The 27,199-nt window shown below is 43.2% G+C and overlaps 1 pseudogene across 1 annotated transcript; it reads right to left on the reverse strand.

Annotated features, from left to right (window-relative positions):
* Positions 1-25,353, reverse strand: LOC309601717 (ATP-dependent RNA helicase DHX29-like; annotated as a pseudogene). Its single transcript has 11 exons — positions 25,233-25,353; positions 24,781-24,944; positions 16,088-16,249; positions 14,226-14,349; positions 13,208-13,802; positions 12,380-12,480; positions 12,215-12,293; positions 3,577-3,660; positions 2,554-2,854; positions 1,055-1,186; positions 1-51 (listed from the first exon to the last, which is right to left on the reverse strand). The product of its transcript is annotated as an ATP-dependent RNA helicase DHX29-like (transcript).
* Positions 25,354-27,199: the final 1,846 nt, after the last annotated feature.

Below are 27,199 nucleotides of genomic sequence, written 5' to 3' on the forward strand. Positions count from 1 at the left end.
TTAAAGGACCTGCTCAGGTATAGCCTTGAAGAGGGGCAAGCTGAACTTCAACTGATAAGGGGGGGGAAAAACATGATCATCATAAGTATTATGCAATATTTGAGGGAGTTTGCAGGACTGTGCAAAACATTATAGGATATTGGGGGGGTTTTGGGGACAGCAAAACTTATTACATTAGCCCTAGGGGAAGGGGCAAAGGCAGGGAGAGACAAGAATCAGGGTGAATGGGGAAGGAACAAATGTGAAAAAAAGCAGAGGATGGCTGATCATGGTAGTCCATATTATCTTCCTATAAAACACTTCTTAATGTAAACCATAACCATACAGAAAAGTGAAGACATCTGTAAGATGTATTGCTTTAATACTGCAAATTCATAGCTCAAAAAAAAAAAAAATACTAGCACTTAGGAAACCCACATAAGAAATGTTTGTCTTCTGCTTGCATATATCTAATGGAATTCTACCCAACTGAGATTTGGGACCCAATCTTTAATCATTAGTACAGTCTGCACCACCAGTGATGGTATGATTAGTATATTAAACAAATGACGAAAAAGGGGAATTAGCCACCCCAAACCCAAGCAAACAGGTATTTTCCATTTGGGTTTTTTTCCTTCCCAAATAATTCTGTTTGGGCTATAAAGCAAAATAAATAGTATTTTAAAGATAAACATGTACCTACATGCCTATAAGATTGTAGGAAAGGCTAGTATAAAATAGCACACATCTGCTTTCAGTAGCAGCTCTATAAAAAGCAAGGTTTAGTCTATATCCATTTCCAGTACTTTCTCTGAAAGAACACCAACTTTCTTCATGAAGAGAGAAGGAACTGATTTGTTACAAGCTGCATATTACGAATCTATTCTTTCAAGTGTGATTTGCTAAGATTTCATTACATGTATATAAAATTTCCCATAATTTCCTTTAATTCTCTCCTTCATTCCTCCCTCTTGTCTTCATCCCACATATATAGCATTCTGAATTAAGCTTGTACATCGACTGTGTAATACAAAAGCCCACGGAACCACAAAAGGTAGTTACCACTCCAACATACCTGAAAATGGATCCAGCCATCAACTGTCAGGAGATGCTCCTGATGCTGGACTTCTATATCCCCACCAAAAAGCAAAATGAGAAAGGGGGATAATAAAGTAGTCTCTCTCAAATATACCTTAGCATACCTCACCTGCATTTAAACACACACAAGCATTAAAAACAACAACAAAAAAAACCCCAAACCACATAAAATCCATAACACCAGATTCGATTGCTACTTTTCTTTTAAGATCGATCAACATGAGTCATTGTACACAAAACAGCTGGTGGCAATTTTTCTGCCCTATACCATATAAAATACATCGCATTTAAACCTCTAAGTGACAGGCTTATATGCTACTAGGAAATTAGCCAAAGCCACAATTTTCTGGTTAAAATTCAAACAGAAAGATAATGTTAGCCTAGTGCTATCCAGAAAAGAGACATCAAAATTAACAAACCTACTGAAATAAGAGGCAGGTAAAACTCTTACATTAGACATTCTTCTTAGCAGCAGCTGGCTTGTCAATCTGTTTATCTATATCCACATATGCACATGCATAAATGTGGACACATACAGAGAGTAAACTATGGGGCTAGACTCAGCATATGCTACTTCTGGCTTTGGAGTCTCCTGCAGGCAAAGGTGTAACAGGATGGGAGAGGAGTTGTAGCTGGAGGAAAGAAAACAAAAAGAGTGCATCTTCACACAGAAGCACAGGCTTTGTTTGTTCCACTGTTCATGGAATAACTTATCTACCTTAGCTGCTGTCTTGCCTTTACAGTACAAGGTTCTTAGGGCAGGAAATATTTTCAGCTCTCCAAAAAATACTATCGCTTCATATGCATTAAGAAGTCTGATGTAATTTCCTGCTCTTCTACAGTAAAGTTGGCCATTAAGCAACTGCTATCAAGGTTTTGTTGTACCAGAAGTTTATCTAACTAAACATAAACACTTGACTTTAGCAAACAGCTGACAAAATTTTGAGCTGGGAGGGGGAAGAAAGCAACAGGAAAAAAATGCAATTCACTTAGGAAGTTCAGCAGTCAATTACAGAACTGGCTATTTCATTTTAAGTTATTATTAGGGATATGTGAGGTCCGTACCAATTTTCAAAACCTTAGAGTCTGCTTAGAAGAGTAAAAAAGAAAAAGCACTTTGAAGTGTTACTGCTACATAAGTATACTACTGCATAAAAGTGATCATATTTAAATCAACAGCACTGTATCAAAAAATGTCAATGATAATATTAAGTTAAATGACACACAGAAAGGTACTTTCATTTATAGCTACCAGTTTCATCATGAACAGATTTGTTCATGATGTTCAGCCTTAACTTCTTTTTCTTCAGCCCCCAGTTGACTCATTTTTTATGGACTTTAGACTCATTAGATACTAAAGACTCTTAAGATGAGCAGGACATTCAGAAATACTTTACACTAGTGTATGTTATTTAATATTACAGGCATAACGCCACCTTTCACAAACCATCAGCTACATTCACTATTTTCACTTACCTTCTCCTGGTAAAGGAGCCATCTGTATATCTGTAAGTCTCTTTACAGAGGAGGGATGCACTTATGCTTTACCCTGAGCAGTTTCTACCATGTAGGCCAGCTTCTCTGTGATATCCATGGACTTTGTACATATTATTTTTCCTACATTGTCATACAGCCCTACAGTCAATACAGCTTTAAGAAGAGCTATTTCTTGGAGAGAAAGGGATTGTGTGGCTTCGTTTCCATCCCATCCACATTGCGTTGTAGGTGCTGTGAACCTTGCTGCTCTGACCACCCTTATGAGTTCTTGCTTCACATCCTGAAATTAATAAAGTATTAGTAAAACTCTGAATTTAAAAAGGTACATACTCCAGTCCACCAGCAGGCAATGACACTCCATCCCAAATATTCATGCTCTCCAGGGGAAAATTTCTTTCTTAGAAAAACACTTGTGTTTTCTGCAGCCACCTTGGAATACTGGCTGTTTCTATGAGGAAAACATTATCTGGAATATAGGATTTGATATATGGTACTATATATACTGCAAATACTAAATCTCTCAGCTGCAGTTAAAATAAAAAGATACATTTGCATCAAGTATCCACTTCTGCTTAGAAGAGCTCACACAAACTTAACTAGGAAAGACTAATTAAAACATTTTCTCACCAAAAATAAAAGGCCATTAAGATTGTGACTCATCTTTCAAACTAACTGTTAATAGACTTGTTCTTCGATATGAAGAATGACACAACCTTGGTACTTTAATTCATAAGTTTTGATTCTCTGGTGGAAGTAGAGACTAGCTTCTCCAATGCAAGTGACTGCAAAGATGCATACTAATGAAGTGTGCATATCAAAGAACTCATGTGCTGACACAACTACTTGGATTGAGGGTGTTTCATCAGTCCCTAGCGTTCCACTTGTTTTTGTCTTGTCTAAATAGTAACTGTGATATATTACCACTTTAAAAGGGCAAGATATTTTCAGAGGGAAATTTTAAACGGATATCTTTTGAGTGCAGAGCATAATTATTCAGTTTACCTCTACAGTTAACAGTGAAGCCCTATTAAGGAAATATCTTCTGCAGCAAGTCATTTCAGCATGATAACCTCCTGCTTGTTGAGCCTAAGGAAAAAAAAAAATCTTGTCTTATTACAGCAAAAAGAGTACATCAAGAGCATAACAATATCAAAGTGGTAGTAAGTTAAAAGGCAATACTGTGTTTTGGTCAGCATTCTCCACTCAAAACCAGAAATAAATGGCATTAACGAAGATGAATGCTGCTGGTCTTACAGCACACAGGAGAACATGCTTGTAACAGGTTCATTGCATTACAGATTACTTGCAGCTGTGGCAGGTCTAATGCTCTGGAAAGGAAATCTTCAGGAGAGCTGTTGTGGTTTAACCCCAGCCAGCAACTAAGCACCACCCAGTCACTCACTCACTCCCCCCTCCCTGGTGGGATGGGGGAGAGAATCAGAAGAGTAAAAGTGAGAAAACTCGTGGGTTGAGATAAAGACAGTTTAATAATTGAAACAAAATAAAGTAAAATAGTAATAATAAAGAATATACAAAGCAAGTGATGCACGATGCAATTGCTCACCACCCTCTGACCAATGCCCAGCCAGTTCCCAAGCAGTGATCACTGCCCCCTGGCCAACTCCCCCCAGCTTATATACTGAGCATGACGCCATACGGTATGGCATAGCCCTTTGGCCAGTCTGGGCCAGCTGTCCTGGCTGTGCCCCCTCCCAGCTTCTTGTGCACCCGGCAGAGCAGGGGAAGCTGAAAAGTCCTTGACTGGTGTAAGCACTGCTTAGCAACAACTAAAACATCAGTGTGTTATCAACATTATTCTCATCCTAAATCCAAAACACAGCACTATGCCAGCTACTAGGAAGAAAATTAACTCTATCCCAGCCGAAACCAGGACAAGAGCCAAGACTGCACTTCTGTGAATTGAATGGGCATATATTTCAATATTAAAAACTATTATACTAAGAATTAAGTGAAAACAAAGACAGCAATTTAACAAACTTTTTACAGTAGCTACAAAGGAAATTGGAAAGCTGTTCTTGCAACCAAAAGCCCACATTCCCTCTCCTCTAAACCAGCCTCTTGGTTCCCAGAATGCAGATGTACCCCACATTAGGTTAACAAAACTTCATTGTTCAGACAGTCTTAGTATGGCATGACAACTGATCAAACTGTGTTACAAGTGGTCACAGATGAGCAGGAGACTGACCAACCTGCTGAGATGCAATTCAACACCTGGACACTAATTTGCAACCAAAGTGCAACTATTTGTTTACTACATCCCAGCACTTAAGATATAAGCAAATGCCTTACAAATGCCTTGCAATCCAGAACTTCAAATGCAGAAGGGTGAAATACCATCCTTCTGCAGTAGTTTTCCCATGCATATCCTATTCACTCTGGATGGGGGGAGAGGGAATGGAATTGTTTCCTTAAGCAGAAATCGGTTTGAAGGATATTTAACTGAGTTTAAATTGTTATTCTGAGGTAGACTGGAATAGTATAGTATTGTGGTGGGTTAACCTTGGCTTAGCCGCCAGGTGCCCACCAAGCTGCTCTATCACTCTCCCTCCTCAGCTGGACAGGGGAGAGAAAATATTATTAAAAGCTCATGGGTTGAGATAAGGACAGGGAGATCACTCACCAATTACCATCACAGGCAAAACAGACTCGACTCAGGGAAATTAGTTTAATTTATTGACAATCAAACGTCAGAGTAGGATAATGAGAAATAAAAACAAATCTTAAAACACCTTCCCCCCACCACTCCCTTGTTCCTGGGCTCAACTTCACTCCTGAATTCTCTACCTCCTCCACCCCAAGCAGCACAGGGGGGCGGGGAATGGGGGTTGTAGTCAGTTCATCACACATTGTCTCTGCCGCTCCTTCCTCCTCACACTCTTCCCCTGCTCCAGCATGGGGTCCCACCCATGGGAGACAGTCCTCCACGAAATTCTCCAACGTAGGTCCTTTCCACAGGGTACAGCCCTTCAGGAACAGACTGCTCCAGCGTGGGTCCCCTGCAGGATCACAGGTGCTGCCAGAAGACCTGCTCCAGCATGGGCTCTCCACAGGGTCACAGCCTCCTTCGGGCGCATCCACCTGCTCCAGCGTGGGGTCCTCCATGGGCTGCAGGGTGGATATCTGCTCCACCATTAACCTCCATGGGCTGCAGGGTGGATATCTGCTCCACCATGGACCTCCATGGGCTGCAGGGGGACAGCCTGCCTCACCATGGTCTTCACCATGGGCTGCAGGGGAATCTCTGCTCGGCGCCTGGAGCACCTCCTCCCCCTCCTTCTTCACTGACCTTGGTGTCTGCATAGTTGCTTCTCTCACATATTCTCACTCCTCTCTCCTGGCTGCTGTTGCACAGCAGGTTTTTTTCCCCTTCTTAAATATGTTATCACAGAGGCGCTGCCACCGTCGCTGATTGGCTCAGCCTTGGCCAGCAGTGGGTCTGTCTTGGAGCCGGCTGGAACTGGCTCCATCGGACATGGGGGAAGCTTCTGGTGTCTTCTCAACAGAAGCCACCCCTGCAGACCCCTAACTACCAAAACCTAGCCATGTAACACCCCCCTCTCCCCCCAAATCATCATACTCTCACATATTTTCTTTTGTTCTTCCAGGGAGACTTTACTCACGTGGCTCACTTGATTATTGCTCTCTACAACTACCTGAAAGGAAGTTGTAGCGAGGTGGATGTTGGTCTCTTTTCCCAAGTAACAAGTGGTAGGACGAGAGGAAATGGCCTCAAGTTGCACCAGGGGAGGTTTAGATTGGATATTAGGAAAAATTTCTTCACCGAAAGGGTTGTTAGGCATTGGCACAGGCTGCCCAGGGAAGTGGTTGAGTCCCCATCCCTGGAGGTATTTAAAAGACATGTAGACGCTTAGGGACATGATTTAGTGGTGGACATGGTGGTGTTAAGTTAACAGGTGGACTTGATCTTAAAGGTCTTTTCCAACCTAAATGATTCTATGATTCTATGTTTCACGTTCATGGGTAACCTGTGTGATGGCCTCCATGGTCAGGTCCAAACCTCAGTCATGAGCCCATCTGTATATTGCATCTCTCCCTAGATGTCCCGATGTTTCATGGGCCCATCGAGCTACAAATAGCTCACACTTATGCTCCCAGTCCAGGTCCGCCTGAGCCACTTCAATCTTAGCAGCCTTGTCTACCTGTTCATTGTTTTGATGTTCCTCAGTGGCGCTGTTCTTGGGCATGTGAGCAGCTACATGATGTACCTTTAGAGTGATGTTTTCTACCCGGGCAGCAATGTCTTGCCACAATGCAGTGGCCCAGATGGGTTTACCACTGTGCTGCCAGTTGGTCTTCTTCCACTGCTGTAGCCACCCCCATAGGGCATTAGCCACCATCCAGGAGTCGGTATAGAGTACTGGCCACTTTTCTCATTCAGCAATCTCTAGGGCCAGATGGATGGCTTTTACTTCTGCAAACTGACTTGACTCAGCTTCTCCTTCAATGGCTTCAATGATTTGTCATGTGGGACTCCACACAGCAGCTTTCCACTTCCGATGGTTTCCTACAACATGACAGGATCCATCAGTAAACAGACCATAACGCCTTTCATCTTCTGATAACTCATTATATGATGGTGCCTCTTGGGCACGAGCTACCTCCTCAGGCGATGCTCTGAAATCTCTGCCTTCTGGCCAGTCCATGATCTCTTCCAGGATTCCTGGGCAGTTGGATTTCCCCAGTCGAGCTTGTTGCGTGATCAACACTATCCACTTACTCCGTGTAGCGCTGGTTGCGTGATGTGTAGAGGGGATGTTTCCTTTGAACATCCAGTGTAGCACGGGCAATCGTGGTGCCAAGAGGAGATATGCTTCTGTACCAACAACTTCTGAAGCAGCTTGAACCCCCTCATATGCTGCTAGTATCTCTTTTTCAGTCGGGGTGTAGTGGGCTTCTGATCCTCAATACCCCCTGCTCCAAAACCCTAATGATCAACCTTGGGTTTCTCCCGATGTTTTCTGCCAGAGGCTCCAGGTGAGACCATGCTCCTTGTCTGCAGTGTAGAGTACATTTTGCACAACTGGCCCTGTCCGGACAGGCCCAAGAGCTACCGCACGAGCTATCATCTCCTGTTTGATCTGCTCAAAGGTTTGTTGTTGCTCAAGGCCCCACTCAAAATAGTTCTTCTTTTGGGTCACTTGATAGAGAGGGCTCACAAGCTGACTATAACCTGGAATATGCATTCTCCAGAATCCCACAAGGCCTAGGAAAGCTTGTGTTTCCTTCTTGTTAGCTGGTGGGGACATAGTTGCTATCTATCTTGTTGATCAGATCCATAAGCATGTGACAACATCCTTCCTGCCATTTTACTCCCAAGAACTGGATCTCCTGTGCAGGTCCTTTGACCTTGCTTCATGTTATGGCAAAACCAGCTTTCAGAAGAATCTGATTTCCCCCCCCCCCTCTTTCCCTTCTCAAACACTTCTGCTTTCTTGATGATGTCATCGATGTATTATAGATGTTCAGGGGCATCACCCTTTTCCAGTGCAGTTTGAATTAGTCCATGACAAATGGTAGGACTGTGCTTCCACCCCTGGGGCAGTCGATTCCAGGTATATTGGACGCCCCTCCACGTGAAAGCAAACTGTGGCCTGCATTCTGCTGACAAAGGAATCGAAAAAAATGCACTGGCAATGTCAATTGCAGCATACCACTTGGCTGCCTTTGACTCCAGTTCGTACTGGAGCTCTAACATGTCTGGTACAGCAGCACACAGTGGTGTCATGACTTCATTCAGGCCACGGTAGTCTACTGTTAACCTCCACCCTCCATCAGACTTTAGCACTGACCGGGATTGTTAAAGGGTGAGTGAGTCTTGCTGATCACTCCTTGGCTCTCCAATTGGTGAATCAGCTCATGGACGGGAGCCAGGGAGTCTCGGTTCGTGCCATATTGCCACCGGTGCACCATCCTGGTAGCAATTGGCACCTGCTGTTCTTCAACTCGCAGAAATCCCACAACAAAGGGATCTTCCGAGAGGCCAGGCAGGGTAGATAGATAACTGTTTGATCTTCTCTGTGTTCACAGTGGCTACACCAAAAGCCCATTGGTACCCTTTTGGGTCCTTGAAATACCCTCTCCTGAGGTAGTCTATGACAAGGATACAAGGGGCCTCTGGGCCAGTCACAATGGGGTGGCTTTGCCACTTGTCCCCTGTTAAGCTCACCTCAGCCTCCAATACAAACAATTGTTGGGATCCCCCTGTCACTCCAGAGATCCAGATGGGTTCCGTGCCCTTGTACCCTGATGGCACCAGCGCACACTGTGCAGCAGTGCCTACCAAAGCCTTATACTTCTGTGGGTCTGATGTGCCAGGCCATCGAATCCACACAGTCCAGTATACCCAGTCATCCCTTTCTTCCTGGCCAGAGGCAGGGACCCTCTATTCCTGTTCCTGGTCAGAGTATTCACTGTCTGACCCTTTCAGTGCCAGACCAGAGGTCCCCTCACCAGGATCAAGGGAGGTGATCTCAGTCCTTCTTCTATGTCTGGGAGATCACTGATTGCCTTCTTGTGCCTCAACAGCAACTAAGCTGACAGCCTTCTTGGGTGCCCCCTTCTTAGCAGCTGTCTTCCCACTCAGTTCACGTACACAGGCTTCCAGCTTAAAGGTGGGTTCACCATCCCACTTTCTCATGTCCTTCCCCTGGTCACACAGGAAGAACCAGAGTGCACCACGCAGCATGCACCTCGAGGGGACTGACTCCTTGGGGTGCTCCTGACAGCCAAGGCGCTGGCCCATGGGGATGAGGGACAGAGATTTTCTTCATTTTTCTTCCTCACCTCACCCTTCTCAACTAATGGTTGCAATGAAAGTTAAGGGTGAATTAGGTGGCAACTCCTGCAGTGTTTTGGGGCAGGAGGAAAGGGGGAGGAAGGGAGAGTTAGCAGAACATACAGACATTTAAATTGTTTAATAAACATCTTACAGATACATACTTAGTATAAGGCTTCTATGTTAAGTGGCACTATTGATTAACAATGAAATAATTTACAAAGCACTTAAAGAAGCTTGCCACCACATATCCTTCTGTACTGGAGGCTCAACAGAAATAAACCACAAAGATGGAGAAGCGCTCAGGAGAGCACTTAGGCTTCAACGAAAGGATGCTCCTGTGATGTATGGGGTAACCACCACTCTAGGAAAAAAAATCAGCAGAGCACGAGAGCATATTTTGAACATATGCACCACTGTTTGATCACACCAAGCTAAATGGTCCTGTAGAGACTTTGAGAGAGCAAGACAGAGCAGACAGGTATCTACCCAAAATACATACGGTCTAGATGAACAGCCTAAGTTGCCTGAAGTCAGACAGCATTCACACTCTTCCCTTCAAGAGTTTTGCTCCAAAAGCACATACAGCTCCTCACTGCAGGGTAGTTACAGGATTAACCACAGCCTGTTAAACCAAAAAGCTCTACACAATAATCTCATGTAAATCATCTCATTTGGCATGCCAAGTTGGAGGATCTTTGGAGTTTTTTGGCTAAGAAGGATATGGCCTTGCCTCTTCTGTTCTCAGGTTCACTACTTCAGAGAACTCTTTGGAAGAAAAAAAAAAAACCAAACCACCACCACCAAAACAAAAACTTAAATGCTTTTCCCCCTCTGCTGCTTATGGATCTAGAGCTGGGAATTTGTACAAGAAAACTCAATGTCAAATATAGCAAAATCAAGGCAGCTATAAGGAGTTGGAGAGACAAACATAAGGGTGCAGCTTTAGTAAATATTTGGTTTCCACTGTAGAAGTACCATTGTGTCTGTCTTGCATCAACTGTTGAAAGAATATTTGATATTATACAATCCAATCACAAAGGAATTAAAACGATAAAATAAATTCAAATTTAAAGAATAATCAAAGTTGCCAAACGAAAACTGGAAATGCCTATTTTACGTGATACTTTGGAGTGCCTCCTCCTTTGCTAGTAACATTTATTGTTACTTCCTCCCCCAAGAACATCCGACAATATTCAGAGTCTTTCTCCAGAACATAGCCAGTTGTTTCAATTACATCTTCAACATGGAAAATCTTTAGTGAAAAATTCACAAAAGAAATACGAGGCACATCAAAGACTAATCAGCAGCTTTTGTTCTCATACTGGATTCACATGGCAAGGTTTTGGTAGCGGGGGGGCTACAGGGGTGGTTTCTGTGAGAAGATGCCAGAAGCTTCCCCTATGTCCAATGGAGCCAATGCCAGCCGGCTCCAAGACGGACCCGCCACTGGCCAAGGCTGAGCCAATCAGCGATGGTGGCAGCGCCTCTGTGATAACATATTTAAGAAGGGGAAAAAGCTGCTGTGCAACAGCAGCTGGGAGAGAGGAGTGAGAATATGTGAGAGAAGCAACTCCGCAGACACCAAGGTCAGTGAAGAAGGAGGGGGAGGAGGTGCCCCAGGCACCGGAGCAGAGATTCCCCTGCAGCCCATGGTGAAGACCATGGTGAGGCAGGCTGTCCCCCTGCAGCCCATGGAGGTCCATGGTGGAGCAGGTGGATGCGCCCGAAGGAGGCTGTGACCCCGTGGAGAACCCACGCTGGAGCAGACTCCTGGCAGGACCTGTGAACCCATGGAGAGGAGCCCACGCTGCAGCAGGTTTTCTGGCAGGACTTGTGATCCCCGTGGGGGACCCACGCTAAAGCAGTCTGTTCCTGAAGGCCTGTATCCCGTGGAAGGGACCCATGCTGGAGCAGTTCGTGAATAACTGCATAAAGGACTGTCTCCCGTGGGAGGGACCCCACGCTGGAGCAGGGGAAGAGTGTGAGGAGGAAGGAGTGGCAGAGACAATGTGTGATGAACTGACCACAACCCCCATTCCCTGTCCCCCTGCACCTCTCAGGGGGGAGAGGTAGAGAAAATCGGGAGTAAAGTTGAGCCTGAGAAGAAGAGAGGGGTGGGGAGAAGGTGTTTTAAGATTTGGTTTTATTCCTCATACCCTACTCTGATTTGATTGTCAATAAATTAAATTAATTTCCCCGAGTCGAGTCTGTTTTGCCCGTGGTGGTAACTGGTGAATGATCTCTCCCTGTCCTTATCTCGACCCACGAGTTTTTCGTAATATTTTTCTCTCCCCTGTGCAGCTGAGGGGGAGTGTTAGAGTGGCTTGGTGGGCACCTGATGTCCAGCCAAGGTCAACTCACCACAGTTCTTTAAAGCTTATATACAAAGCTGAACAGGGAACCCCCTTCCCTTTTAATGTTGTAATAAATCTTGCAAATTTCAACTTCATCTTTTTTATTATTTTTGAGAGCCTAAACTTAGAGCTGCTATGAGTTTGTTAATGGGTCTCTCCACATGATCCCCAACATTACCTTTACCATAGCCTATTGTTAACAATGAGTTAAATGCATAATAAGTTTTAATTTTTAAGCTATTGTGTTAAGAAGGACAATGTAGAATATAAATTACATGGGTTGTATGCTTGCAAGTGTTCAACATCAATCATTTATATTATATTCATGCAAGACTGCTTATTTGTCCCTATACAGCCCCAACCCCTAAATAGAAGTTAGAGAATGAGTAGAAAGGTTGATTGAAATGTAGATAATTATTCACCTTTAAGTACATAGGGATAAGAATTAGAAATAACTTAGGTATACGTGGAAATCAAGACGAAGTGAAGAAACCACGAGAATCAAATAAGAAATTTGGCCAAGATGACCTTTGTGACAAGCAAACCTGAAAGAAGGAAAACAAGAAGAAAAAGAGAAGAAGTGGGACTTTGGAACAGGAACAAATCAAGACGTTCTAAACGCCCTGAACACCTGGGAAATTTCCAAAGCAGGACACCTGTTTTACAGTATAGTAGTCTGGTGGCTTCTCCTGTTCTTGATTCCATACAAATTTGATACCCGCACAGGGAATTCTTTAAAAAAGATATTAAAAATACAGGAATAACTTAAAATAGTATACAAGCAAGAGATATCCAAAATGAAGTGAAATTTAAGCACTAACAGTGCAGAACAGATTCAGACACTGCACAAGTTGCTAATTAAATAGCATGATGAATGACTACCACACTGGTTTTTCATACACTCATTTTTCTTTGTTAGGAAAAGGAAAATACATTGAAATCTACAACTAAGTTTCTCCACAGTAGCAAAGAGTTGGTAACCTCAGTGGTCTTTTCAGAGTTCTTGGCAGTCCTCAAAGAAAAATATTTTTTTGCACAAATAGACTACCATAAAACATATGGGACCCTGGTTTTCTTCAAATAACAGAATAACTTATGTCGGAAGGGGCCTCTCAAAGCCAGATTGGATTGCTCAGAGCCTGAATAAGGGGAGTTTTCTCCATCCCTAATGATGGAGATGTCACAATCTCTGGGCAACCTGTGCCAATGTTTGACCATCCCCATTATTAAACACTCTTGCTCTTAATCACCCTATAAAGATTTTAGAAATCATATGTGGATACACAGAGGTCCACAGACAACAATTTGGAAAAAAAACAGCTGACATAGCAAGAAGCCCTTTTCAAGAGAAAATATTATCTAGTTATTTGTTTGTGTAAGAAATAATGTTTTCACTTTGTACCAACAATCCAGCCTATATTTGATCAAGACTAGAAAAAGGAATGAAGACTCATCTTACTATTCCTCCCAGTCCCAATTTGCAGCCTAGCTCTTTGCAAACCCTGGTTGCCAGACTCACTGATGAGATTCTTCAGAGTTGTGTGCAAACAGTATTACATTTACTTGATTCTTCATCTAGCAAGAAGTCTTCTAACAAGAAATGGGGCACCTGGGTACTCTCCCCACTGCCTGTTTCCCCAGCCACAACAACTACTCGATGTTTTTTAAGAGTTTCTACAGTCAAATATCTGTGCTTAAACACAGGTAACTCCTGTCTCTTTCAGAAGCCTCTGGTATCTGGAGGAACTCTGCAGCTTTTTGAACAAAATCCTTGAAGGTTCCAAGTTATCTGTGTCTGAGGTCTCAGGGGAGAGACTGCTGAGGTCCTCATCAGAAACTAAGTTTTCCTAAGAATCTTCAGGACCCTCAGATACTTTTGGTTGGTTTTCAGATTGTAGCTGCTGCTGCTGTTTGAGTTTGTTTAATGATTTAGCAATAAAGTTATCACGAGGTTTGTTGGTTTCTATCTTGTTTTCTTCTTCCTTTTTCTTTTCAATATCACTCCGTTCTAGCCAGACATCTTGGTAGGTAGGAGGCAGCAACTGATGAACTGACTTTAGGTGGAAAAAGCAGAAAAAAATGACTTTATGCACTACTTAGTAGTATCACTAACATTTTATGCGTAAGTGAACTTGAGTGGCAGAAAATATGACAAAACATGAAATATGGAGCTATTTCTAAATACAGAAACTATGAAAACAGTAATATAAATGTCAACAATACTTTTTGTTCTCAACTGGCTTGCATTCTTTACAACACTGAAAGAATAGTTTTACTACAGAAAAATTTCCTCCCTGTATGCTGCAACACACACACTTATGACTGTACATAAAAGGAAATGAACATATAATAGAAGCAAAGAATTTAACGGGAAACACTTGGTTAAACTGGTTTTAGAGCTTAACTATAGATATTATAACAAACAAGTGCAGAGGCAGATTCCAGGCTAAGAACAGTAATATTGGTGAAAATCTTACTTGTCCTTTGGTTAAATGATAGAGCGCCAAAGTAGCAGCTAGATGTTGTGCTTGCATACTATCTTCTCTTACGATTGTAGGACACATTGCCATTACATCATCTGACAATTTGGTAATCCTAACCCTTAAAGACAGATTCATACATTCTCTTAATTTTTGTTACCTATATAAACAGCACACCTGTTAATGCTTTCTGTTTAAAATATGAATGAAATTCAAATAGAGAAGCTAAGCTTAAACTTAATGTTACTCATTATGTTACTGTTATTTTGTAAACAGAAACAGCTGATAAAAGTTTGTTTGAATAGCAGATAATTTTCAGCAGATGATTTCAACAATGAATTTGCGAATTTTTTTCTCTTAACTAACAAACATCTTCATTTTCTTCAAAGCAGAAGTATTTATACACATACAGATCATCATTAAGGTTAGTTGCTTTGGAAGAAGGACTAAGTATTTGTCTGTGTGCTTGTAACTACTTGGCACAGACTTAGATGACAGTTAAACAGATGTTTGCATCTCAGTAGGTTGTTAACAGATATGTGCCAGCCAGACCAGCAGCCAAATTTCTCATATTCTTAGGGGGACAGTATATTTAAACAGTTAGTAGCTTTTAACTTGAACAAGACAACAGGTTTTCCCTTTTACTTGTTTCCTTCAGGAAGCATTACTCATTTGCAATGCCATGTCTATTTTATTTGTACATTATAATATTCTACTTTATACCACTATATTATAGACTCATTTTCTAGAATAAACTTAAAAATCACTGATATTGCACTGTTTTGGTTACAAACTTATGGTAGCTTTCATACAAATTTCTAATTTCTGCTTTATTTTAAACAATCCCAAAAGGGGTTTTGGTATTCATATGCTTAAAACCTATGATTTAATATATTACTTTGAATGAGAATACCAGAAGTTAATTGTCCAAATTTATCTCACAGAATTAATGTGCTTCAGAACCTTTCAGTCAGCAGTACAGAATTAAAAGCTAATCCTTTCTTTAAGGGATCATTCACTAGAAACTTATTTTTGCCATAGTTTACAGCCTAAGCATTACTTTTGCAGAGCTACCCAGAGTGAAATACCTCCCTGGTAGACTAAAAAAATGAGTTTAGGTTAAACATAGAATCATAGAATGTCCTGAGTTGGAAGGGACCCACAAGGAGCATCGAGTCCAACTCCTGTCCCTGCATAGGACAACCCCAAAATTCACACCGTATGTCTGAGGGCATTGTCCAAATGCTTCTTGAATGTTGTCAGGCTTGGCACCGTGACTGCCTCCCGGGGGAGCCTGTTCCAGTGCTCCACCACCCTCTGGGTGAAGAACCTTTTCCTAATGTCCAGCCTAAACCTCCCCTGGCATATCTTCCTGCCGTTCCCTTGGGTCCTATCATTGGTCGTCAGGGAGAAGAGATCAGCGCCTGCCCCTCCTCCTTCCCTTGTGAGGAAGCTGTAGACCGCAACGAGGTCTCCCCTCAGTCCCCTCTTCTCCAGGCTGAACAGACCAAGTGACTTCAGCTGCTCCTCATCCGGCTTCCCCTCTAAACCCTTCACCATCTTCGTGGCTCTCCTCTGGACACTCTCTAGTAGCTTTGTACCCTTTTTGTACTGTGGGGCCCAAAACTGCACACAGAGCTCAAGGTGAGGCTGCACCAGTGCAGAGCAGAGCGGGACAATCCCCTCCCTCGACCGGCTGGCCATACAGTGCTTGATGCACCCCAGGACACGGTTGGCCCTCCTGGCTGCCAGGGCACACTGTTGGCTCATCTAGATCAACATGACAAGACAGAAGTAGCCAGCATTTGTAGTTTTAAATGAGCCAAAAGTAAAATGTAAAGTTCATAGGAAATACATACCTACGTTTCCAATATTTTCCAACTGGAACCTTTTCAAAAGCAGGATTTGGACTCTTGGGAAAATTCTTCCTGCACCAGTCAATCAAAAATTGTTTCGGAGACTTACCAGTCCAGCTTCGAGCGCTATAATCAAAGTTTCTTATATCTAGTGATTCTTTTTCACTATAAGAGCAGAAAGACACACGTTTTAATTCTCCTAAAATTTATTTTACATTCCTTTGAGAGCCAAGAATGTTTTTAACTTCTCTTCAAATGTTTTTTTACTAGAGAGCAGTATTTACTGAAATGTTCTGTAGCTCTATTAAATAGAGGGAAAATACTGGCACTGATACACGATAGAAATTTCTACTTGTGACCGGTACCCCCTGCTCCCAACCTCTGGTAATGTGGTTAGCATAACTAACACCATTTTATAAGGCAAGCAGCCATTCTCTGTGACCAAGTGGGTCACATATTAGTCCCCTTTCCCCTCGTTATCGGGCCCTGAAGGTCCTGTGAACCAAGTAGACAAACCAAACAGATTTCTTCTTCCCCTCCCTACCAGCCTCAAGATTTCTGGGCACCAGGCCTATTACTCCCTCCTTACCAGCCTTGAAGGTCTCAGGCACCCAGCCAACCAGGTGTTGTTGATGACCCCATCACAGAACAGGGAAGCATGACAGCACACAGAGCACTGTCTATAAAATCAAGCAGTTAAGTGGGGAATTTGGACTGCTGCTGGGCAGTAAGACCTGTGGCCCTCCAGTGGTCAGGGATGCCTCCACTGTCATCTGCTTCCTCCAAGGACTGAGTGAGTGACTCTTATTCTTTTCTATGTTTTTCAAGTCTAGATGATGATTGTTATGTTGATACAGCAAACCAAGTATTAAGATTTGACCTGATCTGCAGAGGGTCCCAGTGATTAGAAACCATAAGCTATAAAATTTTGTATTACACTACTTACTTACAAATTGTGCTACATTGATTCTGCTTGTAGAAAACCTGTGCCATTCTAATAATAAATTTTGTGCTATACTAATCATAATATCCTGTCAAGAAAATAAAGCTTTAATTGTAACTGTGATTTAGTGCCGTCATCATTCTGCCAAGGATCCCTAAAAGAATCTGTCTGTCCCCTCAGTGTCGGGTGACACTGCTTTTCCCAGAAAAGTATCTAGCAGGAAATTAATTACAATATTCTGTTTGCCATCTTTGATCACTCAATAATTTGAGAACTTTCACTAATGTTTGACTATTAGAAAATAAAGTAAGAGTTAGAAAGTTTACAATGAAAATAGTTTCAAAAGATGAGGGTGACAATGGGAACAGTAAACAGCCCTACAACTGTTATAAGTTACTCTCGCTTAAATTAATTGGAATAGAGAGTTGATTAAACAATAGAAGCAGTTTATTGAATTAAGTAAGCAGCCACAAGCAAAACAGCGCTGGGCGGCCGGGGAGTCACAGCTCCGCCTAGGCGCGTGCTCTTCTCACAACGAGTCCTGTTTTTATAGACCGCGGGTTCCGGGACACATTGGCACATCCTGGTCCGTCTTGCGCATGCGTGGGCTGTTGCTAGGGGGTCGTCTCGAGTCTCCTGGTGGTCGCGAAGAGGAAGGCTGTAATCTTCCTCGGTCTTTTGACTTCTGCATACCTTCTTATCTGGCTTAAGACACAGCATGAGCCGTGAAGCAGGATGTTTGCGGTGGGCCGAGTCCCTCAAAGGATTACACGAGCTTATACTTATCAGGAAGTTAACATGGTTTGTTTGCCTATCCCCGTGTCTCCACTCTGGTTATTGTGAAACCTTGCCCCCCTCGGCAATCTTCCCCAATTTAAGCAATGAACAAACATTTACAAATTTATCACAATCCCTCCTTTTTCTTTTTGGTTACTTATTTTGTTCATTGAATTCTTGGAGGGCCTGTCGGCTTAGCACCAGTGCATCCATGTCTTCGTCCTGCTCTAATGATTTGTATTTAGCATGTACAAACATCAGGTGTGCAGCTTCTAGACGACCTTTTACAATTGCAATTATTCTATTAAAAATACATGGTCTGAAAGTCAATGCTATTATTAACAACAATAGAGGTCCTGCTATAGTTGACAGTAGAGTAGTTAGCCAAGGTGAATAATTAAACCAGGATTCGTACCAATTTTGCCGGGCTTTATTTTCCCTTTTTTGTTTTTCAAGACCTTCCCGGAGCTTGGTCATGGTGTCTCTTATTACCCTAGCGTGGTCAGCATATACACAACACTCTTCTCGAAGGGCTGCACAAAGCCCCCCTTGCTGCAAGAAGACTAAATCCAATCCCCTATGATTTTGCAGTACTACCTCCGAAAGAGATCTAATCGATTTTTCCAAAGCTGAAATAGACTGTTCAATTCTGGCCAGGTCTTCATCCACTGCGATACGTAGAGAGGTGAACTCCTGACTCTGTTTCACCAAGGCAGCCACTCCCGTTCCTGCCCCTGCTACCCCTAGGAGCATTAATGTGGCTAGGGTTACTGCAGTGATCGGCTCCCTCTTTTCTAGGTGATAATCGGCTACAGTGTGTTGTGTATATACATATTCCTCAGTGTGATACAGAATCCTTGGCATAATTATTACCTGTACACAGAAATCATGCATGGCATTAAAAAGCCTTAATGACAAACATGGTGTAACCCCTAGCAATGAACAAACCCATCTAGTATTATTAGCAGGTATTAACCATTGGGCCGACTGGCTTTTATTCTCTGTAATGTTACATAAATTGCTCTTTCTTTTTGGAACTGTGCCCACACATTTGCCACTCCCGGACACTTGGGTCAGTGTTATCCCAATTGGCTGTCCCCAATTATACTGTTGGGGGTTACTTTCGTTGGAGTAGACAGGGTCTCCCAGGTCCCCGATAGCCTCGTAATACGGGGGTCTTATGCTAACGCACAGCCAGCAGCGTTCAGTAATGTTAGGATTTGTCTGATTTAATACCTGATAACTGGCACTTATGACCTTCCATATGCCATTTTCAGGAATGGTCATTTCTTCCTTTGCCGTGGTAGGCAATGCTTCGGTAGGAATTGTTTCTGTTGAATTGTTAGGAGATATTGCCTCAGGATTCTTTGTAGGTTGTGTCACCTTGGGGACTTCCCGAACCCCCTCTGACAGTGCTCCATTTGGTCCCACTGATTGAGGAGTTTTCAGTTCCTCCTTCTTTATTAGTATAAGCCCCCCCTTATCAGTTCCCTCTGAGTAGAATCTCACGCCCCACATTTTTTTTCTATTAACCAGCTGATATCTTCTGGCTTAGTTACATTTAGATATAATACCTTACAGGTCCCTGCATAATTCGGTGATGACCTATAACTTAGTTGTATAGTGCTACCTAACCGTTGGCACCCCTTTGGCCCATACCCTACTTGCAGGTACTTATCGCGACCCGCCCCAAGCTCCCAGTCTGTAGCAATAGTCTCACAACCCCAATATGCACAGTAGTACTCGTTTGGGTAATTGCAATACCCCTTCCCAGGGTTAGAACTCGGGCAAAAATATAATCCTGTTTGGTTATTTGGACACCATGTTGTGGACCAAGTTGTAAGGTTACATGGGGTAGTGCGGAAACTGGGGGCCCCTGCAGTTATTACTTGCTGTACAGTTTGTTGGTCTTCCCATCTAATTAAGCTCCATCTAAAGGGTTGATGGGGGTGATGTTCGTGAATGACACCATAGATGACCATGATAATGATACTAATTCCCACATATCGTAGGAGAGGGCCGGAGCTCATTTTACTTGGCCCCCTTATCTTCTCCCCACCGTTAGTGCTCCTCTGCCTCACTCGTCATTCTGGTTGCAGCGGACTACGAGGTATCGATTCTTCTCGGCAGCAGCAGTGTTCTTCAGGGGAGGCTTATTCGGGGCCTTTATGGTCTCCGTCCCTTTCTTTGACTACAATACACGGGTCGGGGAGGGTGATACTTATCAAGTCCTTTTAAGCGTCAGCTTCAGGTCGTCAGGGCCCGGGACTGCTTTCCACTCCTTCCCCAGAATTGGTCCTTTCACACGACTGGCGTGAGTCCACCCCCTCTCTGCAGTCCGAACAGCGGTTTCTGTGGTAAGCAAAACAACATAGGGACCTTCCCACCGAGGTGTTAGTGAGGTTTCCTTCCATGTTTTAATTAGCACTTTATCCCCAAGCCGTACCTGGTGTATAGCTATATCTAATGGTGGACACTGAACAACTAAACCCCTTTTTTGTAATTCTCTACGACGGTTCATTAGTTGTGTCAGGTAGGGCTGTAATTGTGTATCTTGTAGCTGAGGGTGCTTAAGAGGCATCTCTAAGTCGTATGGCATTCCATAAAGCATTTCAAAAGGGGAGAGCCCCACATCGGTGCGTGGCTGCGTTCGTATATTTAGTAACGCAAGCGGCAAGCATTTCACCCAGGAAGCTTTAGTTTCCAGCATGAGTTTTGTTAATTGTTTTTTAATTTCACCATTCATTCGTTCTACTTTCCCTGAGCTTTGGGGATGCCACGGAGTATGGTATTCCCAACTCACTCCCAGAGCCTTCATGGTTTCCCGAGATACTTTGGACACGAAATGGGGGCCTCGATCTGAGTCAATTGCTTCTATGATTCCATACCTAGGGATTATATTTTCAAGTAATATCTTTACCACGGTCTGAGCTGTGGCCCTTGCCATAGGAAATGCTTCAACAAAATGTGTAAGGTGGTCTACAATTACAAGAATGTATTTGTACCGGCCTGTTTTTGGGAGTTCTGTGAAATCCAATTGGATCTTAGCAAAAGGTCGGTGGGCCAATTCTCGACCTCCCAATACCCTTTTCCTAATATGCTGAGCATTTACCTTTCGGCAAGTTATACAGTCATTCACAATTCTCTTGGCTATATTATAAATTCCAACACACATGTATTTTGTGGCAAATTGATCTACCAATGCCTGAGTTCCCCAGTGCGTGTTCTCATGAAACCTCCGTAGCACCCCCAGAGCTACAGCCTTCGGGAGTATTTCCCGCCCATCAGGTAGTATCCATTTCCCTTTATCAGTTTCTTTTATACCCATTTGTACCATTTTATCTTTTTCTTGTACTGTGAAGCTATACAAAGCATATATTCGCCCATGAAGGTAGCAGTGTGTATACTTCTTCTCTTCCTCCCCATAGGTTGGGCATCGACACTGGATTGCATCCCAACCAAAGTCCTTGTAGCAGTCATAGCATGGAAATTCCCTTAAGTCCTTCCCACAGTCTGGGCAGTCTTCTCGTTTTTCTATGATCCTTATACACATTAGTGCTGCCCTTTTTGCTTCTTGATCTGCCAAATTGTTTCCCCTAATCTGAGGAGTTAGGCCTCGCTGGTGTCCTTTTACATGTACTACAGCAATTTCTTTTGGCCCCCTTATGGCCTGTAATACTTGAGTAATTAGCTCTTGGTGTATTAATCCCTTTCCTTGTGAATTAATAAGTCCTCGTTCTTCCCATATTTTACCAAATGTATGTACTACCCCAAAAGCATATTTTGAATCTGTATATATTGTGCCACTCTTATTTTTCAATAATTTTAAGGCCTGCAGTATTGCGTATAACTCACAAGCCTGAGCAGACCAATTAGGACTCAAAGGTCCGGACTCGATTACTTCCAGGGTCTTTCCATTTACTAAGGCATAACCTGACTTTCGCTTCCCTTCCACTACTCGTGAGGAACCGTCCACATATATCTGTTCCCCTGTTGGTAACTTCACTTCCTCTAAGTCAGGTCTTAACTTTGTTTGCTCCTCTATATTCCGGAGGCAATCATGTGTTAAAGGCTCATCTGGTTCCCCGTAGAGAAACTGAGCAGGATTCTGCAGAGAAGTTGTTTCTAATGACAATTTTGGGGAGGAGATTAAAATTCCTTCATATTTCAATAATCTAGCATCAGTAATCCATTTTTCTGCTTTCTGTTGTAGGACTCCCCGTATATTATGTGGGGATATCACTTTAATCTCTCCCCCAAAGGTAATTTTCTGTGCTTCTTCTACTAGCAAAGCGGCTGCCACTACTACTTGCAAACAATTCGGCCAACCCCTGCTAACTGGATCAAGTAGCTTGGATAAATAAGCAACTGGCTTCTTGCTTCCTGCCCATTCTTGAGCAAGCACTCCATAAGCAGCACCCTCTGTACTATTTACAAACAAAAAGAATGGCTTTTTCAAATCCGGGAAGCTTAATACTGGAGGATGCATTAACTCCTCTTTTGGTTTCTCTAATTGCTCCTCGTCTTCCTTTGTCCACTTAAGTAATCCTTCTCTGTTTAATTTATTATAGAGGAATTTAACCTTTCCACTGTAATCTTCTATCCACTGTCTACAATACCCGGTTAGTCCTAATAATTGCCGTACCTGCCTTTTTGTTGTTGGGGCTCTTAGGGCTAGTATACCACTAATCCTTTCCGGATCCAATCTCTTAGTTCCCCTACTTAATCGGTGGCCCAAATATTTTACCTCATTTTCTACAAATTGCAATTTTGATTTTGATACTTTTAATCCTTGTAAACTAAGAAAGTTTAACAGCTGGATGCTAGCTTGCCTTACAGTGTTTTCATCTTTTCCAGCTATTAACAGGTCATCCACATACTGTACCAGCGTCACTCCCGGTATTTTATCATAATTTTGCAGGATCTGTTCCAGGGCCTGTCCAAATAAATTTGGGGATTCTGTAAATCCTTGAGGTAGGACAGACCATCGTAATTGCTGTTTTCGATGGGTATCAGGGTCCTCCCATTCAAAGGCAAAATAATCTCTACTGTTTTCATCTAAAGGACATGCCCAAAATGCGTCCTTTAAGTCTATCACACTATACCACTGGTCATCCGGGCGCAACTGACTTAGTAGAGTATGTGGATTTGCCACTACTGGGAATCGGGTCATAGTTCTTTTATTGATCTCCCTTAGATCATGCACTAATCGATATTTACCATCCTTTTTCTTTACTGGTAATATCGGGGTGTTAAAAGGGGACATGCAAGGTTCTAACAGCCCTGTTGTAGTAACCTCTGAATTTCAGGTTTCAATCCCCTTCTGCCCTCTTCGGACAGGGGATACTGTTTAATTCTTGTAGGTACACCCGGGTTGTTTATAGTTACCTTAAAGGGTTTGATATCCAATTTTCCCACACTTTCTGGGGTGTACCACACTTCTGGATTTATACTTTGTTTCTTCCTCCCTCGCCCTCCTTTTTCTTTTAGCGGGTACAAGCGAGTCCTTGTTTCTGATTTTATCCAAAGATGTGCGTACTCGCTTTCTTCTAAACTGAAAGGCTCCTTCGAGTTTACATAGATGTTCAGAGCCTGACAGATCCAATCTTCAAATGAACCAAACGGGGGCCATAAAACACTATCTCCCTTTATAGGTTTATTACCCCAAACTTCAATGCAGTAGTGAATCATTTTAACTTTACTCTTTCCCCGCCTAGAAGGGGAATCATCCCAATATTTAATCATCAATCCTAATGGACTATCCGGGGGAATGGGGGGGTAGGCCCCCACCACTAACTCCCCCACCCATGGAACCAGAAGGCTTACTTTTCTTCTGTCCCATCTTCCGGAGCACCTTCACACACTCACACACACGCTTCCCCCTTTTCGTGGCCCAGTCCCTCGCGGGATGTGGGAACCGCACTACCGAGGGGTGCGCACTCACTTTGTCCTAGCAGACGTCTCACACATTATGCTCCGGGATACCCAACCCCAACCGAATGGAACACCGGCCTATACTTACTCAATCCTGAGTCTTCATTCGGTCTTCGTGCACAAAAATTACGGGGTTGCCGGCTTTATTTGCTTGTGACTAATTTAGGGTTCGTCGGTGAAGGGCTTGAGAGAAAATAACTCCCAACAAGGGCCGCCGAACTCGGCGGGGCGCCTCCCCCGGAGAGCTTTTCAATTCAATTGCCTTCATCCGAGTCACGGCACCAAATTTGTTATAAGTTACTCTCGCTTAAATTAATTGGAATAGAGAGTTGATTAAACAATAGAAGCAGTTTATTGAATTAAGTAAGCAGCCACAAGCAAAACAGCGCTGGGCGGCCGGGGAGTCACAGCTCCGCCTAGGCGCGTGCTCTTCTCACAACGAGTCCTGTTTTTATAGACCGCGGGTTCCGGGACACATTGGCACATCCTGGTCCGTCTTGCGCATGCGTGGGCTGTTGCTAGGGGGTCGTCTCGAGTCTCCTGGTGGTCGCGAAGAGGAAGGCTGTAATCTTCCTCGGTCTTTTGACTTCTGCATACCTTCTTATCTGGCTTAAGACACAGCATGAGCCGTGAAGCAGGATGTTTGCGGTGGGCCGAGTCCCTCAAAGGATTACACGAGCTTATACTTATCAGGAAGTTAACATGGTTTGTTTGCCTATCCCCGTGTCTCCACTCTGGTTATTGTGAAACCTTGCCCCCCTCGGCAATCTTCCCCAATTTAAGCAATGAACAAATATTTACAAATTTATCACACAACTACGGAAAAAAAAATAAAAATCAAGATTTTAGACATGACAGTATGGCAAAAATAGCTTTTAACATCATGTCTTCAACCAAATATAGATCCTTTAAATGATCAGTGAGGTAGTCCACCTGCCTTTCCCACAATCAGAATGCAATGCAACACAACCTAGAAAAAAAAAAGATAACTTACACTGGAAGTTTGTGGTACATGTCAAGCTTGTACTGAACAATTCCCAACACACCTTTGTCTTCCTTTGCAGCACCATCAGGTTTTTCAAGCAAGCTCAAATTCAAAGTGGTTTCTTGAGGTTGAGGTAAAGGAGTTTTTTTTCTTTTCATTTTGTTGGTTTGAAATCTTTATAGCCGGATTAAATACAGGATGTTCTTCAAGTATTGCCGCTTCTTTCAAAGAGAGAGAGTATAACTTATACCCACCAATTGCTGAGCATCTATTCTTTAAAAAGAAAAGATCCATTATATTAATTCATATTGAGCACCCAAAACCAGAAGTAATGAAGTGTTACTAACATTTTAGAATTAGACCCACATGAAAAGAATAGATTCAGGAAAACCTGCAATTCACACACAGACATGAAAGATGATGAAATCAATTCAATCCGACTCAGAGACTGACTGCCTAACAAATATGCAGGCCACAAAATAAAACACAGGTCATTTGCATAGCTCTACCTTGATGAATTCTTATTTTCTCCTGTGCTACCTTCTGGCCTTGCTTGTCTTTGTCTTGCTTGGAGATGCTTGCTTATTCTTTAGCTTCTGGAAGCTTGGCAGCCAGATGTACATACCTCATTCTATTTCAAACAGAATTATTAACTACAAGTTGAATGCTTGTCATTTTTATTGAACTTCATAAAAAAAAAATGGATTTTTGTCCTTTATACCAAGCTTACACAAAAGGAGGAACAATTAGTTTTTAAGTAACTAACAGTCAAAACCTCTCAGAATTTGATAGTCACCTTCCTAATCTCACTGAGATGTGTTTCAAGAATCTTTCCTTTCTAGCAAAACGCATTCAGTATTTTGAGCCCAGGGGTGTATTGAGTCTGGCTGAGATGGAGTTAATTTTCCCCATAGCAGCCCTCATAGTGCTATGCTTTGTATTGGTAGCTAGAAAGGTGTTGATAATACACCAGTGTTTTGGCTACTGCTGAGCAGTGCTGGCACAGCATCAAGGCTGTCTCTCCAACATTCCCCCCCTCACCAGTAGGCTGGGGGTGGGCAAGATCTTGGGAGGGGACATAGCCAGGACAGCTGACCCAGACTGACCAAAGGGATATTCCATACCATATGACGTCTGCTCAGCAATAAAAGCTGAGAGAAAGGGGGGGGGGGGGGGCATTTGTTATTATGACGTTTGTCTTCTGGAGCAACCACTAGGCATACTGAAGCCCTACTTCCCAGGAAGTGGCTGGACATTGCCTGCCGATGGGAAGTAGAGAATAAAATCTTTTTGTTTTCCTTTGTTTCCATGTGCGGCCTTTGCTTTTCCTTTGTTAAACTGCCTTTATCTCCACCTATGAGTTCTTTTCCATCTTATGTTCTCCCCTCCCTGTCCTACTGAGTAGGGGAGTGATAGAGCGGCTTGGTGGGCACCTGGCAGCCAGCCAAGGTCAACCCACCCACCACAGTCCTTTTTGGTGCCCAATGTGAGGCACAAGACAATGGCAGTTTTATATTAAGCATGCTATAGCTATAGTAGCATTAAGTGGCAAGCTTCTGTGCAGGTCACAGAGTTTGCTGGCTGCACTGCTTATCTCTTTATTTTGCTGAGCTTGGGAACATGTTAATACAAATAATGGCTATGTGCTTTGCCCTGGCATTGATGGCCTTACTGTGCTGGGGAGCTCTCTTGTGGAGAGGGTGAGGGAATACACCTCCCTCTTCCTAACTGGGATTGATGTGGGTGGGTTTATTATGCAGGCTACCGAGGTCCTTGTTCACCCTTATGTGAGCTGTTTAATGCTACTAACACAGTTGGCATATTGTCAGGTTTGTGGAATCTGGTGTCATCCTGGCATAAGAGGAGACAACTTTTGGGTGAGGCAATACTGAAATGTGCCCTGAGGCATCCGGTCCCTGGGTGGCAGGGTGTGTGGAAGGCTTTGGGCAGGTGCCTAGGGTGGTTACCACCTCCCATAGCCTGGGATTTTACACCTGAACAGGCAAGTAATCCTGTTGAACTGATGCGCCACCTGATAGAAGGGTGCCTTGCCTTCTGGGCCTTGGCCTGTGCCTACTGAGCCACAGTTCAGTACTATCAGAGGGCTGTGGTTAAGGCAGGGACCCAAACCACCTCTGAGAACACCTTGACTGAGACCATGGTGCAAACTACATCTGAGGATATGATAGTAGAGATAGGGACCCAAACTGCATCTGAGAACACCATGGTTGAGATAGGGACCCAAACAACAACTACAGTAACTGCCCCAGTAGTGAAAAAGAAACAGAGGACAAGGAGATCAATGGGTCCATATCATCAATTAGTAAGGGAGGAGGAAGAAGAGGAAGGGTTTGATCAAGAAGCCGGTCCTTCAGCAAAGAAATTGGAGGAAGAAGTGAGAGAAATCAGACAAGAGGCAGAAACTACCCGGTCTCTGACCTCGTCAGAACTTTGAGACATGCGGAAAGATGACAGC

This window comes from Platalea leucorodia (assembly GCF_965183815.1).
Source record: "Platalea leucorodia genome assembly, chromosome: W".
Taxonomy (NCBI): domain Eukaryota; kingdom Metazoa; phylum Chordata; class Aves; order Pelecaniformes; family Threskiornithidae; genus Platalea; species Platalea leucorodia.